General features: G+C 43.7%; 1 protein-coding gene across 1 annotated transcript in view; it reads right to left on the bottom strand.

Annotated features, from left to right (window-relative positions):
- SAMD11 (sterile alpha motif domain containing 11) overlaps nucleotides 1-12253 on the bottom strand; it is a gene marked incomplete at its 3' end in the record, with an annotated part of 125080 nt that overhangs the window by 63370 nt on the left and 49457 nt on the right. The gene's annotated exons all lie outside the window — the stretch shown is intronic.

Below are 12253 nucleotides of genomic sequence, written 5' to 3'. Positions count from 1 at the left end.
TTCAGCAGTGCTCAGAAAAGGCTGCTCCAGTAGTGAGGATACTCAGCAGAAGTTTGAAACTCAAGCTGCCACTTTTCTGCTCCAACTTCCTGCTCAAACTGCTCTGGCATGTCAGGTTACCACCTTGTGCTGCTTTCTCCATACACATGGGGATGCACAGGGGCACTGTGTGAGTGGGAGGCATTAGACACCAAGAGGCAACCTGGTACTTCAGCAATAGTTGTTCCAGATATATCTGAGATAAAAAAGAGGAAGCATTATTCTCAGTACACACAAAATTGCACAGATCCAGAAACTGCAAGACAGCTAGCTGAGGAAATGGTGAATGAATCCTGCACCCGACCAGACTGGGCAAGTCTTTTCCTTATACTTGATCAAATCAAAGGCAAACTGTGAAAACTCAGTCAAAAATGTACAACTGTCTTTGAAAGGATGCAAAGCAGGAGATTGATGCCAGGTTTGGAAGAGAAGAGAGACTCAGAAAGGTAGCGTGGGAGGAAATAAAACTGGAAAATATTTCTTTTTAAATATGTTTCACGGGCTCTCCATCCCTTTAACGATCACACAGTAAGTGCAGGGATTATATTAAATTTTAGTAATCAATAGAGTTGCCATAAAACTGTCCCGACCCTCTGCCCCTCCCTACAATAAAGAAAAAAAAATCCAATATGCAAAAGGAGGAACGTCAGGGCTTGCAGAGGAAAAGACGCAAGGACATTGATTAAGCCAGGCAAAGCGGAGCTCAGCACAGGTGTGTGCCCATGCAGCCTCCTCACAAACCCTCCTGTGACATTCTGAGGAACATACTTGGGGTTTCTTTTCCTTCCTCATTCTCAGCCTGGTTCAAGAGTAGATTTCAATGGTACCCCTGGCTCAGGCAACAGCTTCTGCAGTGTATCCCTTCCACGTACCCTACTAGCCAGGCCAAGTCCCTTGCCTGGCCAGGGCGATACGCCAGGAGTGACAGAGACTATGCAGTTCCAAGGAGATGGCAATATTACCAGAACCTGCAGAAACACAAGTGATTTTGTTCTCATCTGTCGACCTCCTCTGCCCTCTCCTCACCATCTCCCCAGAAGACAAGTTTCTAGTATAAGAATCAGACCAGTGCCACTGCCAGACTGTTGTCAGTCATTTAGCAACAAGCAGACAGTGTGAGTGTGTCGCTCAGGGCTACCCAAACTGGAGCATACGCCCAGGGACAGGACAAGCATGTAAATCAGTCAGTGACTGTGTGAAGGGAATAATGAGCTTTTTATGGGAGCCATTAAAAGGAAAACCCAGATTGGTCTATAAATACTGTTGCATCATTATAGCTCTGAGAAACAACCTTATGTAACAGCACAACTACGTAATGTCAGGACTGGTGTAAAATAACCACTCAAAGGCTCTCATTTTTTAGTTAGCATTTTTTTAAACCCAAAGCAAAATTAATAACCAATTTCCAAACAAACATATGCACTCCAGCCCAGCCCTTGTGAAAAAAATCCACCTTCTAGCTCCCTGCTATGCACAGGTAAATCTGGGGCTCATTAAAAGGACCTAGAAAGACAGCTATGACCGGGGGATTGCTGGCCATTGTACCGCCAAAAGAGAAATACCTGACCGCAGCTCCCACATAAAATGCCACCAATATCCTTTTCCCTTAACCTGCAATGTCCAGCCTCTGTGGGCCATTTAATCATAGATCCATTGATTTTAACCCCCAGAAGGGACCGTTATAGCTACCTCATCTGACCTCCTGCACAGAACCTGTCAGAAAATCACCCTATCGTACTCCCAGATAATAGTGGCAGCTCAGAGTGAAAAAAATGTGTGACCTGTGTCTCTGCCCACCAGGAAGCAAATACAGACCCTCTGTCTCACAGCCCTGACCATACTGAATCGAGTGCTCTGGGAGTAAAATACTCTGTTTATTCCAAAAGGCTGACAAGTCCTCTCAACTTCTTCCTCACTAGTATGTAAACCTTCCTACCCAGAAAAAAAGCAGCACATTTCACAAGATGACCGCTCTGACTCCCTGCCACATGCGCAGCACCACATCAGTACAGGATTAACCAACTTCCAGCCCAGCAGAGCTGAGAGGCATCTTGGGATAAGAAATTCTGCAAAATAACTTTCTCCTCAGCACGTCTTGGTTTGCCCTGGCATGGCCTTTAGTGCCAGAGGTCCTTGAGCAGACAGGCAAGGTCACTGTCTCCAATACTCCCAGGCAGTAAAACTAGGGTCACTGAGTCAGCAGAAACAGAGGAGGGATGGGGATCAGGGAAAGCTTGCAGCTCAGACCGATCAAGGGCTCGTCCCCTCCTCCCTCACTCCTGCTTATCACCTTGCACACAGCTCAAAACATCCAGGACCATCTCCCTAATCACACAGCGCACAGCCAATACTTCTCCTCTCAGGTCGACGGTGGACAGAACAGCCACAGCAGGATAAGACCTAAAGCTGGGCACAGGAGGATTTGGGTCAAGGATTTGAAGGCTCTGATCAGGTGACCAACAAAGAGGTGGATGAGGCCGGGGGGTGCAAGGCGGAGCAGCAGCGTTTGTTTCGCTGTTAGACAACTGGCAGCATGACCCGCTGACAGGCTGCGTCGCTCTTCCATCAGAGATGCGCAGATAAGCCCCAGGCAAAGAAGCTGGATGCAAGTGAGCACGTGTGTGTGCAGCTCTGAGGGGCAGAGGGGCTGCCTCCCTTCTCCAGACCTCTCTCCACCTTACTGCCTCTCCCCATCCCACTTCTCACGCTCCAGGACCTCTCTGGCATAAGCTGGGCAGCCTCAGCTCCTCTGACCCGCCACTTCATGAATCGCAATGAGGCAACTGCTGGGAGGCAAGCTACCTTGTGCTGCGCTCTCTGGCTCCCTCTCCTTATTTCCCGAGTTCATCTCTAACTTCTCTATGGGCTGTAAAAACCTAGAGCCCCCATCTACCCGACGACTGACATTGTAGCCAGCAATGTGTTCAACAGCACTTTCACGTGCTGAACCAAGTGCAAACTGGCCTTGTTATTCAGGAATCCAGCTTAGGCTGCTGAACCTAATGGAAAGATTCCCACCTACCTCCAATTGCCACAGAAGTAAGCTGTACCCCTGAGAATTTTGTGCTCTAGACAGAAGACAGAAGCATGAGTTCCAGAAGGCAAAGCTCGGGGCACAGTTGCCTCTCATTCCTTGGCCTCCCTCGTTGTATTTTTATTGCTCAGTCTTCTGGTTGCCTTTTAAAACTTCATAATTGATTAAAAAAAACCCTCTCAGTCACTCTCTGTCCTTCTTAGACATAAGTCTTAAATAGACCTTGACAGATAATAATTTACCAGCACCCCACTTCCGCCTCTCGGTATCTCCACCTTCTGATGAGATGTCGCCCATCAGACGCAGGCAAAGAGGGGAAGGCAAGGGGAAAGGCGAGGGAAGGGAAATGAGGAAAGAGGAAGAGGTAAACTAGTTTTACCAACTGGAGGGAGCTGAGAGGCCTGAAAATCCCAACCCTAGTACAGCCCTAATTCTCCCTCCTGACTTATCTGGGGGGGAAAAAATCATCTTGCAATGTCACAAGCAAAATGCTCATAAAATTTCATTAATGCTCATGACAGTTCATAAAAATGATCAGTAGAGCTGGCAACTCCAAAATTAGGTGGAAATAAGTACAAAGATGATTTTATTGTAATCCTGCTTTGTCATTCGTCTCTCTGCAAGCCCATAAATAAAAAGAAGATGGAACTACACCACATTGGTGCTGGACTGGAGATGGGGAAGAGATAAAGCACTGAGATGAAGCACAAACCCAGTCTATCATTACTGGCACCTTATTCATGGGCACATGGTTTTGACATGTGCCCATCCGCTAATGTGCCACAAAAGCATCTGGCAAGAGGAATGCCCACGCTAGACATCTTAGCCTCAGATTTCCCTCCTGTCTGCAGTAATGCAGATAGGGCTTCCGAGCCTGAAAAACTATCAGACAAGCCTAATGCATCTTGAATCCTACATTTCCACCACAGTTGTAATCTTGGAGCCAAAAAGCTTACTGTGCAGCAGGATAAAGGAGCGCAATGACTTCTGAGAAAAGAAGGGCACGAAGCATTAGAAATAATGAGAGCCTGAATCCAAACAAGGTAGGGAAAACCTTCAAGACAGTCAGTTACTTTACTACTCCTCCATCACTAGCAGGACACAGCAGCTCTCCGGATGAGACACCTCACCTAGACTTGTACAAAGTATAGGGATTACAAAAGCATGGTGTAAGCACTGTGCAAGACTACCATTGGCAAGGTGCAGCTCCTGGGAAGCACCATCCCCATATGACGCTTGCATTGCTGTTCATAGCAGTCTCTTGCTCTTTCTGCCAGTCTTACTGCCCCGGCTCTCTTCTGAGGCAGGAAACCCGAATGTCTTGTGCTATTTTCCTCTCAGAAGGACATGGAACCCAGCATCCCAAGTTGGCAAGAAGCCTGAAGGTTAGTTACAGACTCTTTTCTCCCACCTGCCATTTTTCCTTAGTGCAGCTGTGCATCCAAGTACCCATGACTAGCTCCTTGACAACATCTTTGACTTCTACCTTCTACACACACACTTGTTGGGCAGCAACTCAACACAAGTTCACCAGCGTTCAGAAGCATTTTCCATAATGGTCCATCTTCAACAGCTCATCTGCCACAACCACTACCAGTGTCTGTACATTTCTCCTCTGAACATCCCTCAAGCCCATACTCTTGATCACTCCTTCCCCTTCCCAAGCACAAGCTACAGCTCACCTTGGCCACTAATAAAAAAAGTTTCACTAAAAGAATAATGAAGGTAACCATGGCAAGCAGAAATGCAGTTGGAGAGTGGGGTGTCACATACATGTGGCAACCTCTTATTGTGAGTGAAATACATTTCACGAGTACCTAAACCTATCTCCATTCTGCTCCTCCCCTGCCTCCTCACTATACAGACCTTGTGAGTCAACCTCCAATACTCCTTGCTTCATGGACTCCTGCAGCTCACATTGGATCCCTCCCTAATCCTAGAGCTTCAGTGTCTCTTCGTTTTCCTTTACATGGTTTCACAGGGGCTCAGTGTGCTCCCATGCAAATTTATAAACCCTTCTTTCAGTTCCCCAGTTTGTCATTAACACCAACCTTATCATCCCTGCTTACTCCAGATTTCCTCAAGTTCCTAGGTCTCCCATGCTGGATCACCAAACTCATCCCTTAAAAAATACTTCTGAAAACTCTGTTACTTGTCAGAATCCAACACCCAGCCTCACCCTCTAAGCTAAGCAGCTGCTCCTGCTGCTACATGCAAGTGCAGGGAAGGGCCAAATGATTCCTCTGCCTGCAGCACCAGGCAGCCTGGAGGTCCTGATTTTTATCCTGACCGGTTTTTTGGCACATCTGATTTGTACCAAAATCAATAGGCTTGTCCTGCTGACATGTAGAGCGTTCCCTGAAGTTCTGGACTTGTCTAGATGCTGCATTCCAATGTTCCTCAGTAACAGACAAATAGAAATGTTTTGCTCAGCCAATAAAAAGAATGTGTTGCTGACACACAGCCGATGTACCTAATGGATATAAGGTCTCTTTAAATATCTCAAATTCTCTTCGTTTTCTCAATTCATTAAGCCGCCTGCTTTGAAATGATGAAATATTAAAATACTCAGATGAGCGATTTTAAATGGGTGATAGGGTCTAAGTTTAGACAATGAACAGTGGGAACTGATGATCTACAGGAATCACTCACATATCCAATGTGGATATGTGACAAGACAGACTTATATTTGAATCCTTTCAATTTCACAGTAGGGTGTGAAGAGGGAGGTCAGAATACCTCCTATTCCAGAAACATGCCCTTGAAGTTTTGATACAACATACAATCTAAAAGCAGAAGGATATGATGCTCTTTTCGATCGCTGTATGCAGCTGAAATATATCAAGAGTGCTCCCCAAAAGCTGCAACCAAGCTTATGTATATCTCAACAATATACCAAGGTCTTAAGATGCCTTCACATGCTTGGTTTATCTAGAATCCTTTCAGCTGCCCTCCAAAAGGTCCATTATACTCCCCCTCTCATGAAAGATACACTAAAGAGATGACAACATACTGGGGATAAATATGAAGAGCATTACTCTTGATTGAACATTCCCTCTTGCCTTGTAGGTATCTGAATTTCATCAGTGCCTTCCAGCAAGATGGTGTCAAGAATGACTGACTTTGTTTCCTGCCAGTATCAGTCTTTCAGGGGGTTTAGATCCACAAGTAAAAGGAAACCATATACTCTATAGCACAGAGCCAGAAGTCTGTCCTGTTGGTATCTGAAGTCCCCAAAAAGCAGCTGATGGAACATCAGGCCCATACGTAGCAGCTCCTCCCGTTTTAGCTGAATATCTACACTTTCAAACTTCACATGGATGCTTTGAGGGTGATCAAATGCAAGCAAAGCAAAGGTTGCTCGTATTTTTTTCTGAAGAATTGGAGGCTTAGCTCCTTGGTTGAAACTTCTCAAATGCTCTTTATTCTGACACAGAACTTTCTTATTAATGTCTACCAACCATGCGGATTTGGTGTGGATTTACTTTACTTCTCATCTTCCAGTTAAAAAAAAGAACACATCCATTTACTTGTTGGATAACTATTGTCTAAAATCAAACAGGTATGTCACTGTTTGATGAACAAACTGAGTTCACCCATCTGGAAAGTATTTTCCTTCCAACATATTGTCTCCACGTAGCCATACCTTGACTGCCAACAACAGTGGCATTAGCCAAGAGCTTCCTTGCATTTATTGGCTTTGCCTTCAGGAACCACGTCCTGGTTCACAGCTTTAACTTTAACAGTTACAAAGGTGTATTCCACCAAGATGAGGATTAAAACATTTCCTTAAGCAGTCTGCGTCCCAAAGCCACCAAAGAAATAATCTGAAAGGCCCAAATTCAGCCTCATGTTAAGTAAGTGTCCTCCCCATACCAATGCAGAAGTCATGGCTAATACATTCTGCGGTCTTTCACTGGGACCTTTTTAAGCTTTCTATAGCATACCATCAAGAGTCAGCTTCGCAGTTGTCCTCCAAAGTCATCACGAGTTACGGAAACAGCTCTGCACATCTACATACAGTTGGTATCTCACCAGTCTTCCCTGTCCTGACTTAAATCAAATGGGCAAAATCTGACTCATTCTGTTTAGTTCAGCTCACTATCAGCTTTTTCATTGGAGCTACTGCTTCAGCCCTGCTGTCCGTTGGCGTCAAGGCAGAAATCAAGTGATTGACATGGAAGGGTGAATGCAGATCCCCATTTGAAGGCACTCTTGTCCCTCTGCCACTGTCTGATTTTTCTGCTGTAACTTGAAGGTGTTTATCTGACAAATACCAGCTCTTTTAGCAGCAGATGCTAAAGACTGCAAGGTGTAAAGGGGTCACATCTAGCTTCCAGGTGCTAAAAATTTCTTGTGACCTTTTAGTACATACTTCAGGTCTCCTAGTTTACAAGGCAAAAGATTACTAAGAAAAATAAATAAATAAATAGACAGCCCAGAAGCCATCCTATATCAATCCTCAAAAGGCAGAGCAGCAGGACGCTCTGGCTCTTGACAACGTTACCTGCATCACACAGCAACACTTTCTGCTGAGTCAGCATCAGCCTTGACATATTCAGAACCATCTACTTTTCAATCCTCCTCTCCTGCGTTCCTTTTCTCTCCCTGTGTATCTTCCAAAGGAATGAGCTAAATGAGTGAATTTCCCTTTAGATTTTTTTCTCCTGTCCCTTTTCCCATGTATTTTTCATCTGTGCTTCTTACACTTGGCCTCATTTGTTTAATGTCCTCTTCCTTCTTGACTAACCTGTTTCATTCCTCCTTAAATACAGTTTTCTAAGAAGTGTGCAGCTGTACCACAATAGACCAAATACGTACGTGTAACAATCCAGTGTAGGCACTGCTGTTTAAACTCAGTTCTGGCTGAGTAAGGGTTTATGCTAGGGTTAAATCATTGTGGAAAGGCCCACCAAGTACGTTATAGTCAGATTTAAACATACACATACACTTCAACACGGATACCTAGGCTCTTGGCCAAATGCCTGTCTGTCTGTCTAAAATACATTCTAATATGGTTCATGCCCATCCAGAAAGGCTGGTTACACACCACTGTAATCTTTGTTTAAACTGTTGTTGTTAAATACACTTTATTTGCTCTGGGCAAATGATGCCTTTGTTTTCCTTCCATCTCCTTATGCAGCCTTCATGTGGCTGGTACCTGGAATGAAATTATCCCCTGGCAGGCCCAATAAGCCCTCAAGTGGCTTTTTGTTCATACAGCAGTGAAGACACTCTCTTGCACGCTCCTGCCTCTTTCCTTTGTCACTGTTTTATGCCTGCACCACCACAGGACTTTGAAGACAGAAATGCTACCTCAGATACTCGTTCAGAGTTTGCTTACCATGCAGCCAAAAGCTAAAGCACGTGGCTGAACGTCAAGAAGCCTAGCCCAGTTCTCTGCTATGCTCCATGTCTTTTTATGCAGCTTTAACCAAATGACATACCATCTTCTTTTCTACCAGTCAGGCCATCTTTAACATGGGCAACACTAAACAACTCTTGATTTCCTTGGAAACAAGGATGGCTTAATCGCATCAAGACAATGTCTTGAAACTCTGAGGTGGGCAAAATGTTTATTCCATCCTGAGCTGCATCACTGCATGGTATTAACATGCATGGCCTCTTATGTATTTCTCACTCACCTCCCTGCAGCTCCCTCAAGACATCAAGTATAAACAAATAGAAGGAAAATCCTTTTCCTCCCTGGAACTCCCTTTTATTCCACAATTTATTTTCATGAGATGCCTCGACCTCAGAAAGGTAATCCTGCCTGCGGTGCTGAGCAGCTGTGACTCACACTGAAATCAATGGGAGCAGAGAATAGGCATCTTTTGGCAGAGACCAGGCTTTATCCTTGTGTTTATTATTTCAAAATTTGACAGGCTTGTCTTGAAATAGAAGGAGAAGTGCATCATTTACTGAACAACTTTAACACATTTCAGCAAATTATTCCAGGAACAATATGCCCAGAGAAGGGAATTCTATCTTTAAAAGGCAATTTTAAAGGAAGTCTAGCTATAAACAAAAACTTAAACCTGTATTAACTTCAAAGCTTAAAAGGGAAGGGAGCAAAGCACCTGGCAAGACAAGGAGAGATCCTAATCTCCCCTTTCAGGACAACTCCCCTATCTCGAGCTTTTGGTTCTTTGCATATAGTATGTTTTGTATCCAGTTAGACGTCTTTTTATCCAGTGCAAGGCAGACAGCAATTCTAAGGTGGCTAAAGCAAATGAATCCAGGTACTCTCTGACAATTTGGAAAGGAAGATCAAAGACAAACTTACGAAAAAGAGGCAGATAAATTGCAATGGCAGTTCTCAGACCTGCTTGATTTTAAGTAGCATGGTGACTGTGTGTGTTCATGCAGGCGTGGTGCATTGTAATGATTTCCTGGCGTGGGTTTGGGATGACCTGTGTAACTCCCATGTGCTGAATTATGCAGGTCACTAAGAACAAAGGTCAGCTAAACCTTTTTGCCGCCCCATGATGTATTTTAGATATGTCAGATGTTTTACAAAACTGTGTGGCAATTTAGGTCACTTAACCTTTTTCTGTACCGACACATAAACACACAAATTACTTTCTTTGCCACATAGCATAACGTGTTGTTTTCTTCTCAGCTAGCTGGATGGGCACATTTTTTGATAGTTGGACTAACCGTTTAATCTGCAAAAGCAAAACTTCTGTATCCAGGAGGAACTACTGATGTTTCTGCAGGAGAGAGCTAAGCTGAAGGGAAGAAGCAGTTAAGCTGAGGAAGCCCAAAAAGTGTACTTGTTGGCATAAAAATCAGACCATTATTTTATTCTATGCATTGAAAGTTCAGAATTTTTTTTAAGCTAGGAATTCTAATTTCCAAAGGTGTTTGTACTCTTAGTTTCCATTGTGCAGAATTGTTGTTCACATGGCTCTTAATTAAGGCTTGTTTCAGCACTTCCATTACAAACCTCTGCCTTTTAGGAGTTTATAACTCAGCCATAAAACTTTGCTCTTGGCTGAAATTTATCATGAAAGGGTCTGCCTGGAAGGAATCCATTCCTTTGTATTTTAGAATCCCAAAAGCTTAGAGCAACAAACCAGAGATTTTACTCTAAAGGCTGAAGTACAAAAAACTTCAGCTCTTTTTATAGGAGTGCTGGGTGACATGTGCCTTCTAGATGCTTACTGATCAGGGTGGGATTCTGTGTTCTTAACATTGTAAATTTTAGGAATTATGGGGGTTTCTGCTTCAGGGCCAAAGTCTGTGCTTACTTAAATACCAGTGAATACCTCTGCCCTCACTCATTCCCTAACGGAGTATGAATCAGTACAGATTTACCACCCTGCACTCCCCACTGCCTCTGCCGAGCCTAATGGGGATGCCGAGACTTAATTCATACCCCAGCACTCAATTATAGATGAACTTGTCTCTCCAAGTGCACAGTTTAGGCTATGAACTTCACACACCAATGTTGCCAACAGAACAGTCCAAATTGTCCTCAGGTTGGGGGAGGGAGGGAATGGGTATGTGTGAATGGGTTAAAATGACAGAGACTATTTGTCCTTCACTTCTCTGCTGTCCACTTTCACTCTTGTGCACAGCTTTTTGGGGAGCACACAGACCAGGGACAGAACTTGTTAGCACTGTGCTTAAAGGGAACGTGATGGGGATGGAAGTAATTTCTAATACTGCCTGCTCCTGTAACTGATGCTTACATATGCAAAACATTCTGAGGCTTGCAGATATAACAGGAAAATGCCCACATCAGCCTCAACACCGATAGGTATGTCTCACTAAGCTCTTCAAAAATGTTCTCTTGAGTAAACACTGTATTTGCTGCACTGAGTCTCATACCCATTAAGTCTTGTCACAAAAGTCATCAGATTAAATTATTTGCACTCCCTTTTCCAGACAATCCGATCTCTACAGAGTATGAATTGTTTCTTAAATGTTTGAGAAGTGTCTAGCATGCAGTGGGCAATTCCACAAGTAGCAGCAGCAGCAGCAGCAGCAGCAGCAGTAGTAGTAGTATTTTCCTACTGGTTTTAAATCTCTAACTGAACAGGAAGTTTACACAAAGCATCAGAAACTACTTTTAGCAAAACAAAAAAGTTATTAGTGGGCTGCTATTTGCAAGCAAATCCAATAGACCCGATCTGTATTTCTACAGTATCCACATATGTACAAGCACATACAGAACGAGATTTTGGACTGCTCTGCACCCTATCTACCTCCTTCTATGTTCCTCAAGAAGTTTCACAGCTGCACAGATTAATTTTTCTTGTTTTAGAAAAACAAGCAGCACCTGCCAGGCTCAACTATTTCACTCGGATGCGGCAATTGAGTATAAAAGAGAAATCTTAAAATTCCAGTTTTCTTTTTCTAGTGCAGAGGCAAATTTCTGCAGCTATATTTTTAAAGGGTCAGAAAAGTTTATGACTACTAGCCACACATAAAGAAAATGCACTATGCTCAGGGCGTCAACTGACCCAGAGGTCACAAAGGAGTATTCATGTTTGTAACTGGCTATCTTCAATTTATGAATTCCCACCTTCTTAGGGTATCTGTTACTGCATGAAAACAGACTCTAAATCCAGTATACCAGACTGGTTTGGCAATCCTTCTCACAATTCAGACTTCTACGTCATTTCTTTTGTTTATGTTTTGTAAAACACTTGTTATTCTTTGAATGTCAACTTTTTCCCAAGGTGACTTGTAAATACTCTTGCACTGCACTTTGGCAGCTGTGGTTCAACCCATTCATACTTCATATTGCAAAATGCAGAGTCCTACTTGCTCCAACACTTCATACTTAAACCCTGCAGTCAGACACCTACATGCATAAGTTTTTGCAGGACCAGGGCATCTCAGTGGTATCATATTATCTAAAGAATCTGTCATCTAGTGATTCTTGTCATTTGCATTCACAGGCCCACCTTTTACAGCAGCACCGCTTCAAGTTTGCTAAGCACAACACTGCAACTCCTGAGCAATTCAGTTTGGCCTTCGATGAGGCTTTTGTGCAAAGAATCACTTTTGCAAACAAGATGCAGACTGCCTTGTCTCTCATGTCAGGAAATAGATCTGGGCCACTCCAACCTTGCAGTTTTCCAAAAAGGGGCCAGAGTAGACATATCAAAACCAAAAATGGGCTTTCTTTACAGGTCTAATCAATTCTCCCTTCTAACATAAAAGAGA

Source organism: Phaethon aethereus (assembly GCF_964289735.1).
Source record: "Phaethon aethereus genome assembly, chromosome: 21".
In the NCBI taxonomy this organism is placed as follows: Eukaryota; Metazoa; Chordata; class Aves; order Phaethontiformes; family Phaethontidae; genus Phaethon; species Phaethon aethereus.
The sequence above is the reverse complement of the archived record's forward strand: the minus strand, read 5'-3'. Positions and strand labels throughout refer to the sequence as shown.